Consider the following 20,368-nt stretch of genomic DNA (forward strand, 5'->3'; position numbering starts at 1 on the left):
TACCCTTAGTTGGTGTGGTTCATGGGTGTCATGTTACATTGACAATGCTTCTGAGGTGACAGTGCAGCAGAAATCCCCCACAAGTGACACTATTTCACAAACTGCGTCCCTCAGTGGATTCACTCAGGGGTGTAATGATCATATTACACTACAGGTGTTTCACAAAATTTTATACTATTGAGCGGTGAATAAAAAATAATTACATTTTTACCACAAAATTGTTGTTTTAACCCCAGTTTTCACAAATGGAATAGGTTAAAAAAAAGCCCCATGTGTTACACAATTTCTTCTGAACGTGGCAATACCCCATATGTGGCTGCAAAGTACTGTTTGGCCGCACCAAGGCTCATATCGAATTTGAAATTGGTGAACCTTTTTCAAAAAAGTTCGCTCATCTCTAGTGACTACCGCTTGCACTGGCAATTCAGGGAATCAAGGCAGCATGTACATCGTATGCTGTCACATAGACTGATTCAAAACCTGGACCACTCACCTAAAATAACTTTACTGGTTATACGCAGTTTTTTGCAATGTGTTTTACTATTGGTTGATCCTGTTTTTATTCTCTGATCTGCCAAACGAACATTGATTTTGCTTGATTTTCTCAGTATATCCCATATAATACCAACAATAAGCACGGCACTAGTGATGGTCGAGCGTGTTCGCTATTACTCAATATTCATTCGTGTATCGGGTGCTCAGGCATCCTTGATACTTGATCGAGTATTCCTAGTACTCAAGTGCCATGCTTGGGTCCCCACCCCACATGTTTCATGGCTGTTATTCAGCTTACTCATGGTAATTATATAGACATGTTGTATTATAGGATCATTACAATCATAGAATGAAGGAGTCGGAAGGGACCTCCAGTGTCATCGTGTCCTACCTCCTGCTCATTGCGGGATTCCCTAAACCATCTGAGACAGATGTCTGTGCAGCCTTTAAAAATTTACATTGAAGGAGAACTCACCACCTCTTGTGGCAGACTATTACGCTCATTAATTACCCTCAATGTTTAAAAGTTTTTTCTAATTTCCACTCTGTATCTTCTCCCTTTCAGTTTCATTACTGTGATTTGCCAGCCGCATTGCATCACTGATAGCTTGGCTTAATTTACTCTGGAGAGCTGCTGGAGAATCGATAGTGTATTAGAGTGATTTTTTTACCTTACACTCCTTGCTGCTGCAACATAAAAAAAATCTAGTCTTTTCTCTAATATAACAGCTATTAACTGGATTTAGTGCAGAGCTAGATGATGGAAAATGGATAAGGTATTATAGGCAGGGATTATAGCTTTACAGTCCTTGCTGCTGCAATGTAAAACCAAAAGTCCTTTTCAGGGCTAAGTCTAATCTATTCTATTCTCTAATAATCTTTAATAATACTGCTTTTAGCTGCATTTAGTGTACAGCTAGCTGCTGGAAAAGGGATAGTGTATTAGAGGCATCAAGGCTGGGATTATAGGCTTAAAGTTCTTACATAGTTACATCGTTACATAGTTACTTAGGTTGAAAAAAGACCTAGGTCCATCTAGTTCAACCTTCCTCCACCAGTTCTACATTTAGTCACTAAGTCATTTATAACCAACAATGTTTTGTGTACTGAGGAAATCATCCAGCCCTTTTTTAAAAGCTGTTATAGTATCTGCCATTACTACCTCTTGTGGTAGTGTATTCCACAGTCTGACCGCTCTAACTGTAAAGAACCCTTTCCTTTTTAGGTGTCGGAATCGCTTTTCTTCCACTCGCAGTGAGTGCCCCTGGTCCTTAGTACTGTCTTTGGAAGAAATAAGTCATGTGACAGTCCTTTATATTGACCACACATGTATTTATACATATAAATGAGATCTCCTCTGAGACGTCTTTTTTCTAAGCTAAACATATCTAACTTTTTCAACCTGTCATCATATGGGAGGCCTTCCATTCCTTGTAATAGTCTAGTTGCCCGTCTTTGAACTGACTCTAACTTCTGAATGTCCTTTTTAAAATGTGGAGCCCAAAACTGGATCCTGTATTCCAGATGTGGCCTTACAAGTGATTTATAGAGGGGTAACAATATGTTGGGATCACGGGATCTAATCTCTCTTTTTATACACCCTAAAATCTTGTTTGCTTTAGCAGCTGCTGCTTGACATTGAGTGCTGCTGCTCAGCTTATTTGTAATGAGAATACCCAAGTCCTTCTCCTGTTCTGTAGTCCCGAGTTTACTTCCATTTAATGTATACGCAGCTATAGGATTACTCCGTCCTAGGTGCATTACTTTACATTTATCAACATTAAATCTCATTTGCCAAGTATCTGCCCATTCTGACATCTTATCCAGATCTTTTTGTAATATTGTACTATCCAGGTCAGTTTTTAATATCCTACATAGTTTGGTGTCATCGGCTGACACTGTACTATCAATCCCATCCACAAGGTCATTAATAAAGAGAGTAAAAAGAATCGGTCCAAGCACAGATCCCTGAGGCACCCCACTGCTGACTATAGCCCATTTAGAGAATGTACCATTTATGACTACTCTTTGTTTCCTATCTTTTAGCCAATTCCTTACCCAGTTGCATATTGTGTCCCCTAGTCCTTGCTTCTGGAGCTTTAGTATAAGGCTATTATGTGGTACAGTATCAAATGCCTTTGCAAAGTCCAAATAAATCACATCAGCTGCATTACCAATATCCAGGTTTGAACTTACTCCCTCATAGAACCCCAACAGGTTGGTTAGACACGACTTATCTTTCATGAATCCATGCTGTTTGTCAGTTATCATATTATTTTCTGCAATATATTTTTGCATGTCATCCCTTAAAATGCCCTCAAAAACTTTGCATACTACTGATGTCAGGCTTACTGGACGGTAGTTGCCTGGATCTATCCTCTTACCTTTCTTAAATATCGGTACCACATCAGCAATCCTCCAATCCTGAGGCACCAACCCTGTTACAAGTGAGTCTAAAAAGATGAGATACAGCGGTCTGTCGATTACGGAGCTCAATTCCCTCAATATTCGTGGATGAATGCCATCTGGCCCTGGGGATTTGTCAATGTTTAATTTACTCAGACGTAGGCGTACTTCATCTTGTGTTAAATTAATTATATCGGGTGGTGGACTTTGATTTTTCACTTGTTGAATGATCCCTGGTACAGTCAGTTCCTTGGTGAATACAGATGAGAAATGCCTATTTAATATCTCAGTCTTTTGTTTGTCCTCTATAACTAATAATAAATAACTTGTTATTATATTTTAAGGGGCCGATACTATCCTTTGTTTTCCTTTTGGCATTGATGTATTTATAAAAGATTTTGGGATTTATTTTAATGTCATTGGCGATTTTTGTTTCAGTAGCTAATTTTGCTTGTTTGATTTCTTTTTTACATTTCCTATTGATATCTTTATACTCCTGCAATGCTATTTCTGTATTCTCAGCCTTTAAGATTTTAAATGCCCTTTGTTTTTGTTTTATTATACTTTGTACAGTCTTATTTATCCATAGTGGTTTCTTTTTATTCCTGGACATTTTATTACCAGAGGGTATACGTTTTTTACAGGACTCTAGTAGTATATCCTTAAACTTACCCCATTTATGAAGAAAAAACAAAAAGCCAGCACCAAATGTGCACTACAGCACTAAACATTCCAAACTGTACTTATTATAAAAAATGTTTTGAGATTTTTGGCAAAAAATTGCAATTTCTTGAGCTGCTTCGCCACGTCACGGCAAATCTCATTTGAAGCAGTCCTACACTAAAATATTTTTATAAAATGTGCCATACGGCCTCACATATGAATAGTAGAACTGCTCTTAGCAGCACTCACCTGGTCTATTTCAATCCCGTACCCATGACTGAGTCATGGCTGTGGGCGGGACAGGTCCAAGCAAATGCTGCATGAAGTAAATAGCCTGTGGACAAAGCCTGATGACTTAATGTGAACAGTCACCAACCGCCAAAATCCAGACAGATGGAATACATCCCAAATTGGGGTGCATAGCAAGGTGGAGGTCAACCACCGACCAATTCAATGAGGAAAAAACAAAAAGCCAGCACCAAATGTGCACTACAGCACTAAACATTCCAAACTGTACTTATTATAAAAAATGTTTTGAGATTTTTGGCAAAAAATTGCAATTTCTTGAGCTGCTTCGCCACGTCACGGCAAATCTCATTTGAAGCAGTCCTACACTAAAATATTTTTATAAAATGTGCCATACGGCCTCACATATGAATAGTAGAACTGCTCTTAGCAGCACTCACCTGGTCTATTTCAATCCCGTACCCATGACTGAGTCATGGCTGTGGGCGGGACAGGTCCAAGCAAATGCTGCATGAAGTAAATAGCCTGTGGACAAAGCCTGATGACTTAATGTGAACAGTCACCAACCGCCAAAATCCAGACAGATGGAATACATCCCAAATTGGGGTGCATAGCAAGGTGGAGGTCAACCACCGACCAATTCAATGAAGAAAAAACAAAAAGCCAGCACCAAATGTGCACTACAGCACTAAACATTCCAAACTGTACTTATTATAAAAAATGTTTTGAGATTTTTGGCAAAAAATTGCAATTTCTTGAGCTGCTTCGCCACGTCACGGCAAATCTCATTTGAAGCAGTCCTACACTAAAATATTTTTATAAAATGTGCCATACGGCCTCACATATGAATAGTAGAACTGCTCTTAGCAGCACTCACCTGGTCTATTTCAATCCCGTACCCATGACTGAGTCATGGCTGTGGGCGGGACAGGTCCAAGCAAATGCTGCATGAAGTAAATAGCCTGTGGACAAAGCCTGATGACTTAATGTGAACAGTCACCAACCGCCAAAATCCAGACAGATGGAATACATCCCAAATTGGGGTGCATAGCAAGGTGGAGGTCAACCACCGACCAATTCAATGAAGAAAAAACAAAAAGCCAGCACCAAATGTGCACTACAGCACTAAACATTCCAAACTGTACTTATTATAAAAAATGTTTTGAGATTTTTGGCAAAAAATTGCAATTGCGGGACCTGTCCCGCCCACAGCCATGACTCAGTCATGGGTACGGGATTGAAATGGACCAGGTGAGTGCTGCTAAGAGCAGTTCTACTATTCATATGTGAGGCCGTATGGCACATTTTATAAAAATATTTTAGGGTAGGACTGCTTCAAATGAGATTTGCCGTGACGTGGCGAAGCAGCTCAAGAAATTGCAATTTTTTGCCAAAAATCTCAAAATTTTTTTTATAATAAGTACAGTTTGGAATGTTTAGTGCTATAGTGCACATTTGGTGCTGGCTTTTTGTTTTTTCTTCATTGAATTGGTCGGTGGTTGACCTCCACCTTGCTATGCACCCCAATTTGGGATGTATTCCATCTGTCTGGATTTTGGCGGTTGGTGACTGTTCACATTAAGTCATCAGGCTTTGTCCACAGGCTATTTACTTCATGCAGCATTTGCTTGGACCTGTCCCGCCCACAGCCATGACTCAGTCATGGGTACGGGATTGAAATGGACCAGGTGAGTGCTGCTAAGAGCAGTTCTACTATTCATATGTGAGGCCGTATGGCACATTTTATAAAAATATTTTAGTGTAGGACTGCTTCAAATGAGATTTGCCGTGACGTGGCGAAGCAGCTCAAGAAATTGCAATTTTTTGCCAAAAATCTCAAAAATTTTTTTATAATAAGTACAGTTTGGAATGTTTAGTGCTATAGTGCACATTTGGTGCTGGCTTTTTGTTTTTTCTTTATTGAATTGGTCGGTGGTTGACCTCCACCTTGCTATGCACCCCAATTTGGGATGTATTCCATCTGTCTGGATTTTGGCGGTTGGTGACTGTTCACATTAAGTCATCAGGCTTTGTCCACAGGCTATTTACTTCATGCAGCATTTGCTTGGACCTGTCCCGCCCACAGCCATGACTCAGTCATGGGTACGGGATTGAAATGGACCAGGTGAGTGCTGCTAAGAGCAGTTCTACTATTCATATGTGAGGCCGTATGGCACATTTTATAAAAATATTTTAGTGTAGGACTGCTTCAAATGAGATTTGCCGTGACGTGGTGAAGCAGCTCAAGAAATTGCAATTTTTTGCCAAAAATCTCAAAAATTTTTTTATAATAAGTACAGTTTGGAATGTTTAGTGCTATAGTGCACATTTGGTGCTGGCTTTTTGTTTTTTCTTCATTGAATTGGTCGGTGGTTGACCTCCACCTTGCTATGCACCCCAATTTGGGATGTATTCCATCTGTCTGGATTTTGGCGGTTGGTGACTGTTCACATTAAGTCATCAGGCTTTGTCCACAGGCTATTTACTTCATGCAGCATTTGCTTGGACCTGTCCCGCCCACAGCCATGACTCAGTCATGGGTACGGGATTGAAATGGACCAGGTGAGTGCTGCTAAGAGCAGTTCTACTATTCATATGTGAGGCCGTATGGCACATTTTATAAAAATATTTTAGTGTAGGACTGCTTCAAATGAGATTTGCCGTGACGTGGCGAAGCAGCTCAAGAAATTGCAATTTTTTGCCAAAAATCTCAAAAAATTTTTTATAATAAGTACAGTTTGGAATGTTTAGTGCTATAGTGCACATTTGGTGCTGGCTTTTTGTTTTTTCTTCATTGAATTGGTCGGTGGTTGACCTCCACCTTGCTATGCACCCCAATTTGGGATGTATTCCATCTGTCTGGATTTTGGCGGTTGGTGACTGTTCACATTAAGTCATCAGGCTTTGTCCACAGGCTATTTACTTCATGCAGCATTTGCTTGGACCTGTCCCGCCCACAGCCATGACTCAGTCATGGGTACGGGATTGAAATGGACCAGGTGAGTGCTGCTAAGAGCAGTTCTACTATTCATATGTGAGGCCGTATGGCACATTTTATAAAAATATTTTAGTGTAGGACTGCTTCAAATGAGATTTGCCGTGACGTGGCGAAGCAGCTCAAGAAATTGCAATTTTTTGCCAAAAATCTCAAAAAATTTTTTATAATAAGTACAGTTTGGAATGTTTAGTGCTATAGTGCACATTTGGTGTTGGCTTTTTGTTTTTTCTTCATTGAATTGGTCGGTGGTTGACCTCCACCTTGCTATGCACCCCAATTTGGGATGTATTCCATCTGTCTGGATTTTGGCGGTTGGTGACTGTTCACATTAAGTCATCAGGCTTTGTCCACAGGCTATTTACTTCATGCAGCATTTGCTTGGACCTGTCCCGCCCACAGCCATGACTCAGTCATGGGTACGGGATTGAAATGGACCAGGTGAGTGCTGCTGAGAGCAGTTCTACTATTCATATGTGAGGCCGTATGGCACATTTTATAAAAATATTTTAGTGTAGGACTGCTTCAAATGAGATTTGCCGTGACGTGGCGAAGCAGCTCAAGAAATTGCAATTTTTTGCCAAAAATCTCAACATTTTTTTTATAATAAGTACAGTTTGGAATGTTTAGTGCTATAGTGCACATTTGGTGCTGGCTTTTTGTTTTTACCCCATTTATGTTCGGTATCCCCAGTTACCATGACTTTGTCCCAATCTACACATTTAAGCTCTTCCCTTAATTTGTTGAAATCAGCTTTCCTAAAATTCCAGGTTTTAGCATTCCCCCTTTGAAATGTTCTATTGAATATTATGTTGAAGCTTACCATATTATGATCGCTGGTGCCCAAGTGCTCCCGGACCTGTAGATCTGAAATTGTATCCGGTCTATTTGACAGGACCAGATCTAGCAAATTATCTCCCCTGGTCGGTTCACCTACCATCTGAGAGAGGAAATGGTCTTGAATGGTAGATAAGAACTTACAGCTTTTAGCAGAACCAGAAGATTCTATGTCCCACTGAATGTCTGGATAGTTGAAATCCCCCATAATAAGAACCCGATTATTATTATTAGCTGCCTTTTCAATTTGTTCCAGCATTTCACCCTCTATTTGTTCAGGTATGTTAGGAGGCTTATAGCAAACTCCAATTAGCATTTTTCCATTATTCCCCTCCCCATGTACATTTACCCATACTGACTCTACATTGTTGCTGTTCCCCTCAATGTCATCATACAACACAGGTTTTAGGTTAGATTTAATAAATATACACACCCCACCACCTTTTTGGCCTTTCCTGTCCTTCCTAAATGTACTATAACCCTGTATGTTTGTCACCCAGTCATGGCTTTCATCCAGCCAGGTTTCAGTAATGCCCACCACATCATAATCCATGGTTGACATAAGAGTCTCCAATTCATTCTTTTTGTTTGCAAGACTTCTTGCATTTGCCAGTAGACATTTAATCCTATTAACACCTTTATTACTCCTAGCCTCCCTACGTTCCTTGTATGTCCCTTCCCCCCCTAATCCTTCATTGACCCCTACCGTCTCCCTGTCTCTATCTGCTCTATCTATCCCCTTATTTGCTCCACTACCCTCCCTCCCCCCCGATCCTAGTTTAAAAGCTCCTCCATCCGTCTGACCATTTTCTCCCCCAGCACAACTGCACCTTCCCCATTGAGGTGCAGCCCGTCCCTACCGTAGAGCCTGTAGCCGACTGAGAAGTCGGCCCAGTTCTCCATGAACCCGAACCCTTCCTTCCTTCACCAATTTCTAAGCCACATATTTATCTCCCTAAGCTCCCGCTGTCTTTCTAGTGACGCTCGTGGCACCGGTAGTATTTCTGAAAACACCACCTTGGAGGTCCTGGACTTCAGCTTCTCTCCTAGTTCCCTGTAATCATTTTTAAGGACCTTCCACCTGCCTCTAACTTTGTCATTAGTACCAATGTGCACCATGACCGCTGGGTTTTCCCCAGCCCCACCCAGCAATCTGTCTATCCGATCCACAATATGCCGAACCCGAGCACCCGGCAGACAACACACTGTTCGGCATTCACGGTCTCGGCGACAGATGACCCTGTCTGTCCGCCTAATTATAGAGTCCCCTACCACCAACATCTGTCTGGGCTTTGCTGCACTCCTATTTCCCTCCTTCCTACAGCAGTTGTTTTCCTGGTTGCTAGGAGCAACATCCTGCTGTAGTGACCCTAGTCCAGGCCCTTCATTCCTAATATCAGCCAAACAGGCATATTTACTAGGTTGTGCCAGGTCAGGACTAGGCTCCCTGACACTTTTCCCCCTACCTCTTCTTCTAACTGTTACCCAGCTACCTACCTCTGGGTCCTGATCTTCCCCACTTCCACCCTCCTCCATATCACTGGCCCCAGCCAGAGAAAGCTCAGTGAGCTCTAAACTCCTCTCCAGGTTTGCAATGCCCCTTAGTGTTGCAAGATGCTTATTTAGATTACTTCTGCAATGAAAAACCAAAGTTCTTTTCAGCGCTAAGTCTAATCTATTTTATGTTCTAATAATGCCACTCATAACTGTATTTAGTGTGGGGCTACCTGCTTCAGAAGGGATAGGGTATTGGAATCATCGGCCAGGGGTTATAGCCTTACAGTCCTTGATACTGCTAACGTAAAACCAAAAGCTCTTTTCAGGGCTAAGTCTAATCTATTCTCTTCTCTAATTATACTGTTCTTAGCTGCATTTACTGTAGGGAAAGCTGCTGCAGAACATTAGAAGTTATTGCCTTATAGTCCTTACTGCTGCAATGTAAAACCAAAAGTAGTTTTTAAGACTGCATCAATTCTATTTTAGCCCCTAAAAATACTGCTCTTAGCTACATACCTAATTTAAACTGCGTAAGGCATATGGTAAGGGATTGGGAAGTGGACATCCAGCTGATGGTGGTGTCCACAAAGGCTGTGGCCTTTTCATGAATTCAGCTCGTGAAAAATGGAAGTAAAATCAAGTGTTATGTTTATAATTTTGTTCAGTGTATGTTTCATAAATTCCTGTTTCATATCTTTACATCTTGGATTTTGGCTTAGTAATTTTTGAGAAGGCCCATTGTGCGCACATCATTCCAGTCAATTGCAGTGCTATTTATAAGGGGTTTCTTATAAGTATCTTATGCAAAAGCCAAGAGCTAACTTTTCACATTTGTAGTTATGTCAAGTTACTTCACTTCTTTGCTGATACTTTTATATAATTACAATGTTGTTTTTTCCTATTTTTCTTGCTTTGTGTTTACAATGTTGTATATCCTTAAGCGCTCAATCAAGCAAAATTCTAAATTGCCAATCAGTCAGTAATTGCAATGCTCATTATAGCTAATTGGCTTAAAACACATTGCATAAATTACATAATTATTGAACACATCACTCTACGTCCTCCTCATGTATTTCTTAATGTTTACTGGAAATAAATATGAAACACCCTCTTTCAAAACTCCAATGCTAAGCATAATGAAATACAGATAAAAGGTTGATTAAACATGTGAAATGCTAATGTAGAGGTTATAGATAAATCAAATTATTTGAGCAGTAATTGCACATAAAGATATGCAAAAATGCCAATCCATTACTGTAATAATGAAATATTGATTTAATGTAGGAAGTAATGATTGACTAATATTTCCCATCACTAATTAGAATTAAATATGAATGAATTGTTAGGTGTTTGAGTGGCAGGTTGGATTACGTTTGAATGACAGGTTAGATTTGGAGCAATTAGTCAAATAGACTAAGTTCACTAATCGTATTCGTACAGGAAATACTTTAATAAGAAAATTGAATAGATCATGAAATAAAGCCATTTCAGCTTAAAGAAATTTAGCTGGAGTATGTTAAAATAAAAATACCATTTTTTCAGTGTCTTATATATTGAAGTTCCTTATTTTAAAAATATATCAGGAACAGAATAAATAACAAATAAAAGCTTATAACCTGACTTTCAATTCATCCATTGATTTTATAAATTACACTTTTGAAAGCTGAAACGCTCCAAAATATGGTTTAGGTTATGAAAATAAAGTTGCTGCAAAGCTGAAATATTGATCATTTATTGAACACAGAAAGGTCAGATTTTGGCAAGACAAAAGTTTTGTCGCCTTGTCATATAATGCACCCAATACTAGTTTACATCCTCACCTGTACTCACTAAATGATTTTGTTAAGGGCAAGATTATGAACTATTAGGAGTATATATGAAGATATCCAAAAACCAGGATTTAAGATGCTGTTTCAGACTGTGCACCACACCTAGTTCTACAGGACTCAGACAGTCTGGGCTATTCATGTGATGAGTGAATCATGCTGACATTGCTTAATATAAATGAGGAAGCAAGCACATTACAGTATATTGTATATCACAGAATAAGCTGGTCTACTTTATCCAATAGGAGACGTGTTACGTATTATTGGCTGCTAGCCAATAAGTCTGTTTAAATGTATTTTCACTTCCGGATTAAATCAGTCTTACTTTCTATTCATATCCGAGTATGTCTCTGGTGTGTGTGAAAGAGAGTGGTATGCATGCTACCACAAGTGACTCATAATTTGGACTGCAGACAGTTTAAGAGGGATGCATGACTAGATTGCATCAAAGTAAATTTATGGCCAACATTAACAGATTGCTTAATTAGTGGATGTGTATAAAAAGAAACCCAGCACCCCAGACCTTCACTTGAACTGCAACTTGCCCTATGATAACATGCCAAAAACTCACTTTGTGACCAAAGCCTTGATTACCAAGAGGCTGAAGAATAGATCCACTGCAGAGGTGGCTGTCACCTTTAATGTGTCTCAGCATCAAGTACAAAGAATTAGAAAAAGATTTAAATAGACTGGAGATGTTTTTGACAAGCCCAGGTCTGGCAGACCCCGCAAGACAACTGCTCAGGAGGAACGTTTGTTAGGCTATGACCGCACTTTGCACCGTCCTAGGTGCATTTCTAAACGCACATTTTTGCTTTAATTGATTTAGTCAAAGTTGCCTTTTCCAGAAATTTAGAGCTAAAAATGCATGCGTATTTACCGCGTTTTAGATGCGTTTTCAGCGCTATTTACATGCGTTTTGAACTGCATAAATCCATATGAGTTTTTGAACTAAACACAGAGCCAAATAAAGTTTAGCCATTCAAAAACAAAGATGTCTGTCCTTTGAAAAAACACAGTAGAGATCTACTGATGTCATTTCCTCATAAGATGATAACATCAATGTCATTAACCGAAATTCATCAAATTTAATGTGTGAAAGAAAATTCAATCATGGCAAGTTACATAATGTGTCCAAAAGCATTTTTAATGATTGTACATGTATAATTACAGTGTTTATAGATTTTCCAAAAAAAAAACAAAAACCTTTTTTTTCCCAAAAAAATAATGGCAAATATAATGTTAATAATGCACAAAATATTTATACCATTTAACTATACAAATAAAATGAACATATATTAATGATCTGAATAAAGCTGTTGAGTGAAATAACCCTGACTTTGGTCATTTTGCCTCATATGAACATTTGGATTAGTGGCTAAATGTATTTGTGGTTGTTGGACATACTCATTTTGATTTGGTTTATTGTAATATTTTTGTTGGAAAGGGGGTATATATTGAGTCTGAAAATCAGTATAGTGTGTTGGTCTTGATATATTTTGACTTTTTGTTGGTTGTTCTTGAATTTCTTTCTGTGTTTTTTTTTTTTCCAGCAAATTTTAACTCTAAAAAATTTAACATTTCTCCACCAGATGGGAAAGGTCCCTCCTCCTCATAGCAACTCATTAAGCCACAGATGGCAGTCATACATATATTTTTTTCTTTTTGGAATCTTCTATTTTTCTGAGATGACCAGCTAAACTCATAGCAAAGTGGTCAAACTCCTCATCCTCTGTAGCCGTTTTCAGAATATCTAAAGTTTGATTTGTTGATGTGTCTTCCTCAAGATTGTTTGATTTAGTATTTTTTTTCTTGTTTTCGGTTTTTTTGTAGGTAGGTCTCACAGAGGTCAGATGAGATACTGAAAAAGCACTGGTTTCTCCAGTAACTGATGCCTCACCACCCCCCTTAATTTCTATTAATTGTTGTAGGCTGGTGTGTCTTTCTTCTTCATTATCTTTAGCACTTTGAATTTCTGTTTCTTGACCTTCTGCAGGTGGTTCTACTTGTGGAGGTATATTTCCTGTAGTTCTTTAGGAAAAAAAAAAAATTAGGTTACATCATGGTTAGTGCTTGGAGACCTTCAAAATGCAGATAAAAAGCAGGTATAAAGCACTTGAAACGCATATTTTGTAAAATAACATGCGTTTTCTCATAGGATCTAATGTTAACAAAATGCTGCAGAAATGGCAAAAACAATTGACCTGCTGCTTCTTTGAACGCATGGTTTTTGCCACAATTTATCCAAATTAAACGCAGCGTTTTAAAACGCTAAGTGCAGTCTAGAAATCTACATTTTCCATAGACTATCATGGAAAACCAAAACGCATGCCTTTTGGCATGAAAACGCTGCAGCTCAAAATGCTGTGGAAACACAGGTAAAAACGCAAAGTTCAGTCATATCCTTAGTTAGAAAATCCAAAGCCAGTCCCTCTTCCACTGCAGCAGAGCTCCAAGAGGCCTGGTCTATTCAGTCCCACAGCCTACTAAAGAGATAGATGCTGGAAAAATGGCAGAAGGTGGATTTCTCTGATGAATCTTCAGATGAATTACACCACAGCTGCCGCAAATACTGCAGGTGACATACTGGAGCTCGCATGGATCCAGAAAACAGTTAAGTTTAGTGGTGGAAAGATCATGGTCGGGGTACAGTCAGTATGGGGGTGTGCGAAACATTTGCAAGGGGGAAGGCAATATCAATAGCCTAAAATATCAAGAAGTATTAGCTACCTCTTACATTCCCAATCATAAAAGGGGTCAAATTCTGCAGCAGGATGGTGCTCCATCTCATACATCCGTCTCTACAAAAAAGTTCCTCCTGGCAAAGAAGATCAAGGTGCTCAAGGACTGGCCAGCCCAGTCACCAGACATGAACATCATTGACCATGTTTGGGGTAGGATGAAAGAGGAAGCTTGGAAGACAAAACCAAAGAATCTAGATGAACTCTGGGAGGCATGTAAAACTACATTCTTTGGTATTCCTAATGACTTCATCAATAAATTGTATAAGTCATTGTTGAACCGCATGGATACAGTCCTTCAAGCTCATGGAAGTCACACAAAATATTAAATATGGCTCTAATAGCACCACAACTTCATTCACCATTGTTATGCAACATATCTTTGTATTAGAAGTTAATTATTTGTTTGAATTTCACATTACTTTCTGTGGGCGACAAAACTTTTGTCTTGCCAAAATCTGACCTTCCTGTTTTCATTAAATGATCAATATTTCAGCTTTGCAGCAACTTTATTTTTAAAACCTAAACCAAATTTGGGAGGGTTTCAGCTTTCAAAAGAGTAATTTATGAAACCAATGGATACCATACAATTTGTTGTGCAATTTTACCTGTGTAAGCCAGTACTCATATGTGGTTGAAAACAACTTTTGAGGCACAGTACATATTGGCGTGCACTTATATGGAATGGTTTGAGGGTGTCATGTCACAAAGCCCTATAGTGTCAGAACAGCAGAAATCTCCCACAAGTGACCCTATTTTACAAACTGCACTCCTCATTGGATTCATCTAGGGGTTCAGTGTGCATATTGACACTACAGGTGTGTCACAAAATGTTATACTATTGAGCGGTGAACAAAAAATAATTACATTTTTGCCACTAAAATATTCTTTTTAACCCCAAATTTCCAATTATCAAAAGGGCAATAGGTAAAAAGGTAAAAAAGCCCCAAAATGTGTTACACAATTTCTTCTGAACGTGACAATACCTCACTTGGGACTGTAGAGTAGTGTTTGGCTACACCACAGGGCTCAGAAATGGGGCATTTGGATTTGGAAGTGCAGATTTTGCTGCATTTCTTTTTTTGGTGGGAGCCATATTGTTTTTCAAGAGCTTTTGTGCTATCAGTAATGTGGAGGCCCCATTTATTTCTGTTAACTGATGACGGACCTGAGAGGGGACTTGTGTTTTTTGTGTGTTGGGTTGAATGCTATTTGGTGACAATTTGGTACAGAATATTTTGGACCAGTTCACATTTATCTTGTGCTCTATGCTGAGCACTCAGGCAATGTGCGCACCTAGTGTTTTGTCCCTGCAGAAATTTCTGCAGCAATTTGAACAGCACACATGCGCTTCAAATCGCTGCAGAAAGAGTTCGTAATGAAAAAAAAAAAAGCCGATTTCATGCGCTCTGAGTGCAGCCCTTCCCATAGACAGAGCAGGGGATGCATGCAGAGAGCACGGAATAAGTGACATGTCACTTCTTAGAATGTGCGCTTCAGGCAGCAGCCGAAGCGCTGTGCTCTAATACGCCACGTGCCCACATCTCCTGCATAATCTTCATAGTTTTTGCTGGGGATGCAGGACACATGCAGTTACGCTGCGGTTCAGATCGCAACGTAACTGCATGCAAATACGCAACGTGCGCACATAGCCTTACATCGCGGTTTCCATCTACATCTCCAAAATAAGCAATTCAGGCAAAACCTGTGACTTATCCATTCACTAATGAGACAGCAGAGTTACTCCGGACTCGGTTTGGTCTCTGTTTAGTTGTATCCATCTTTTCAAAGGTGAAAAACTGTTGATGACCGCATTTTTATGCACGCCTCAAAACAAGAGTAAAAAGATGGACACCGCTCATTACAGTGAATTTTCTCTTGGGAATTTTGTCTGAACTACATTTTTCAGAGATTTAGGGTACATGCCCATCGTCTGCATACTCTTTCTCCTGGACACAGAGTGCCTTATCCTACAGAGCCGCAAGTCTTATACACAGGAGACCGCAGCTGCCCATGCCCCCAAATCAGAGTTTGGGGCGCTATGGACTTTCACTGTGTTTTCCCAGCTGACAACACTCGAGTCTTCTCAGCATAAATTGAAATATTGCATGTAGGGAAGTTGCTCCGCAGGTCAGTTTACACTGTGGAGAAAGGAAGCACAGTGGGCATGGGATTTCTATCAATCCATTGTGCTTGTATCTCACAACGCAGTGGTTTGGACGCAGTGAAAACACAGAGCATCCAATATGCTGCTTTTCTTGTTTGTGGACATGCAGCTTTACACATAATTCTGGTGCAAACACTCAGTGTGGAGCGCAGAATATATACGAGACACGCCGTACCACATCCTTTTAGAGGCAGAATGAACAAATCAATAGCAGTTAAAGAATTGAATATTTATTTATTTTTTTATGCCGTTCACCTTGCATTATAGCTTATTAGGCAGCTTTATTCCTCTGGTCAGTACGATTACAGAGATACAAGATTTATATAATTTTTTAGGTTTGCGACTATCACACTAAAAAGCATTTTTACAAACTAAATGTTTTTTGCATTACCAGATTTTGAAGGCTATAGTTCTTTTATTTTTCTGTCAACAAAGTCATGTGAGGGCTTATTATTTGAGGGGATGAGCTGGAGTTTTTATTGGCACCCTTTTTGACCTGGATAATGCCTACATGTGTTGATTGGACGCGGAGCCCAGGTGTCATCTTTTTCTATTTTGCTCCTCTTCTGCCCAAGCCCTCTAGGATTAAGGCATGCTCTTTGTTCTCCACTTCTCCTCATTAGTCTCATGATATGATTTTCACTTGGGGTGAGAGAGTGTGACGGGGTGTACATCAGAGCAAAGAGAGACAACAGGCCGAGGATGATCCAACAGGTTTACTAACAGGAATACAGGAACAGCACACGACAAGTCCAAATAAAACAGATTCGGGGGCACCTCCCGATAATCCAAAGTGCCAGATCACGACGAAATAGTCCTCTTCAGAGTCCCAGAAATCCCACACAATCCACTGGACGGCGAGATCTGTCCGCAGAACCAGATCTCGCTCCCTTCCTCTTCAAAACTCAGCTCCCAACTGCATTTAGAAACAGGAGTGAATTGTCTGAGCTCGTGGGCCTGCCCTTCAAGGGTAGGGGTCTATGCAATGGTTGGGCCCACTAGAAGATTCTAGAAGGTTGGCTCCGAGATGTCTACAGGTTTGTGTAGTTGGCGTTATCCACTGCTTACGAAACAATGAGGAGTTCCCCTGGCTGTGTTGACAAGAGATAATTGCATTATGGGCCCAGAGACACAGGGGATGGGGGGGGAAGGTATGGTTACTTACATCCCAAGACATAGTATTACAGCAAATACAGTGAGAAGGTAAAATACATCATGACAATTCCTTCCCCTCCCAACGTACTAGGGTGTACGTTGTGCTAGGTACGTACTAGGGACCTCTACAGGTCGCTGGTTAAGTACACGCAGGCATGGCTGACAGGACTCAAGGCTCCTCTTGCCTGGACAGTCCATCTGCATTTTGGTGTTGGCTGCCCCTTCTATATTGTATGGTAAAGTTATAGGGCTGCAGAGCCAGGCTCCATTGCAGTAATCGTCCATTGTCCCCAGACACTCTGTTCAGCCAGGTGAGGGGATTGTGATCAGTAACCACAGTGAATTCCCGTCCATACAGATATGGCTGTAGTTTCTTAAGGGCCCACACTACAGCCAGACATTCTTTTTCAACAGTTGCATAGGCCACTTCTCGGTCCAGCAGTTTCCTGCTGAGGTAGGCAATGGGGTGTTCGTCCCCAGCTGCATTCACCTGGCTGAGGACAGCTCCCAGTCCATAAGCAGAGGCGTCCGTTTGCACAATAAATCTCCGCTTGTAATCTGGAGCAGCCAGGACAGGATCGCAGACCAGAGCGTCCTTCAGCCGGTTAAAAGCCTCATCACAGGCTGGAGTCCAGATCACCAGCCGGGGCATTGTTTTCTTGGTCAGGTCGGTAAGAGGCTTGGCCACAGTACTGAAATGAGAAACAAATTTACGGTAATAACTGGCAGTGCCCAGAAAAGCCATAACTTGTTTCTTAGTTTGGGGTACAGGCCAGTCTCTAATTGCCTGGATTTTGGCATGCTCAGGACGGAGCTTCCCTCCTCCCACTCTATGCCCTAGGTACTGGACTTCCCCCATCCCCAATTGGCATTTATCGGTTCGAATAGTTAGACCGGCTGCAAGAATCAGGTCCAAAATAATGGCTACATGATTCAGATGTTCCTCCCATGTGTGGCTGAAGACGGCGATATCATCCAAGTAGGCACAAGCAAAGTCACCACATCCCCGGAGGATCTGATCCACTATTCTCTGGAAGGTGGCCGGGGCATTTTTCATTCCAAAAGGCATGCTTAGAAATTCATACAGACCAAAGGGGGTTATAAAAGCGGACCGTTCTCTCCCTTCATCCGTTAGAGGGATCTGCCAGTATCCCTTACTGAGATCCAAGGTAGTGACATATCGGGACCCAGCCAGTCGGTCTAGAAGTTCGTCAATACGAGGCATTGGGTAAGGATCGCTGACGGTATGGTCGTTTAGTCGCCGATAGTCCACACAAAATCGAGAACTCCCATCCTTCTTGGGTACTAACACCACAGGGGAGGCCCAAGGGCTATGGGAGGCCTGGATTACCCCAAGCTGTAACATCTCCTCCAGTTCGTGCTGCATGGTGTTTCGAACTGATTCAGGTACCCGGTAAGGAGCCAGTTGTATGGGATGGATGCTCTGAGTGTCCACATGATGTTGGGTGACGGTGGTTTGACCTGGTTGGGATGAGAAAGCAGCCCGTCTCTGTTGAAGCACTTCCAGCATCTGGATTTTCTGTAAGGAGTCCAGGTAATCTCCCAGGGGAACCTGTTCCACAGTGGATGGGGCTCTCGCTGCTTCCACGAGATCAGGTAGAGAGTCCTCATCCTCTTGACCTTCTTCTGAAGCCAACCGATAGCTTGCTATCATTGGAATGTTCCGGTCATGGTACTCCTTAATCATATTCACATGGACAGTCTTTTGCCTTAGCCCCGATCATCTAAAGCAAGAAGGTAATTGGTATCATTCAGTTTTCTGAGAACCCGGAAGGGACCCTCCCATGTTGTCTGCAGTTTATTCTGCCGATGGGGAACAATCATTAAGACTTGTTGTCCTTCTACAAACTCCCGATAGCGTGCTTTACGGTCATATCATGTCTTCTGTCTGGTTTGAGCCATACGCAATGACTCTGGGCAAAACTAGCAAGTTGGGCCAGGGTTTCTCGCAGCTTTAGGACATAAGGGACAACAGGGGTTCCTGTATCTTCAACTTGCCCCTCCCAGTATTCCTTGAGCAGGGTTAAGGGTCCTCGGACCTTTCTTCCATAGAGTAGTTCAAAGGGGGAGAACCCAGTGGACTCCTGGGGAACTTCCCGATAGGCAAACAAGAGATGGGGTAGGTACTTCTCCCAGTCTGAATCTCGGTCCGTGAAGGCCCTCAGCATATTCTTCAGAGTGCCGTTGAATCGTTCACAAAGTCCATTTGTTTGGGGATGATACGGGGTCGTTCGGATCGCTCGTACTCCACAGGTGCGCCACAGACACTGGACCAACTCTGACATAAACTGGGAGCCTTGGTCCGACAAGATCTCACTGGGGAATCCTACTCTGGTAAAAATAATAACCAAGGCCTCGGCCACCTTGGCTGCAGAGATACTTGACAAGGCCACGGCTTCTGGATATCGGGTGGCATAGTCCACAACAGTGAGAATGTACTGCTTTCCAGATTTACTTGGTTTAGCCAGAGGTCCAATGATATCAACAGCTACTCTTTGAAAGGGTTCTTCTATTATTGGGAGCGGTTGCAGGGGTGCCTTTGGGTGATCTCCGGGTCGCCCTCTACGCTGACATATGTCACAAGTTTGGCAGAAATGCGCCACTTCTTGGGAAATCCCCGGCCAATAAAAAGTTTGAGTCAATCGTCTCTCGGTGCGGGTTTTGCCTTGATGGCCAGCTGTAGGAATGTCATGAGCCAGGTGTAATAGGGGAATTCTGTACTTCTGAGGAACAATCCGCTGTTTGCTATAAGTCCAGGGCTTATCTAGGGAGTCGGCATTGGCAACCCGATACAGAAGTCCATTTTCTCTGATAATTCTTTCTCCGTTCTCCCCTAGCTGCCCTATTTCAGCTCGGGCTCTAAAACTAGCAAGGGTGGGGTCAGTCTCTGCTTCTTGTCTAAACTGAACTTTATCCCAAGTAACATTCATATTATCCCCACAAGAAGAATTACTCACCGGCTGTAATGGCAGTTCTGGTGGCCTCATTTCCATGGATGGGTTGTACACGTCCACATGGGCTGCTCTCTTGGCTTGACTTCTGGTTACCGCACCGACAAAGTGGCAATGAAGATTCCCCACATCATTTTCTAGAAGAACGTCTGCAGGGAGGCCGCTCATCACACCGACCACACATTGTTTTGCCCCAAAACCATAATCCAGGGTCACATTCGCTCTTGGAATATATCTCTGGGTACCTCCTGCCAGTTCAATAGCAATTCCTGGTCCCTTTTGAATTGCTTGTAGTTGAATTACTCGGGGATCGGCTATGGTGAGGAAAGCCCCAGTGTCACGGAAGCCAACAACTTTTTGGCCATCCA

The sequence above is a fragment of the Anomaloglossus baeobatrachus genome, chromosome 7 (assembly GCF_048569485.1).
Source record: "Anomaloglossus baeobatrachus isolate aAnoBae1 chromosome 7, aAnoBae1.hap1, whole genome shotgun sequence".
Taxonomy (NCBI): Eukaryota; Metazoa; Chordata; class Amphibia; order Anura; family Aromobatidae; genus Anomaloglossus; species Anomaloglossus baeobatrachus.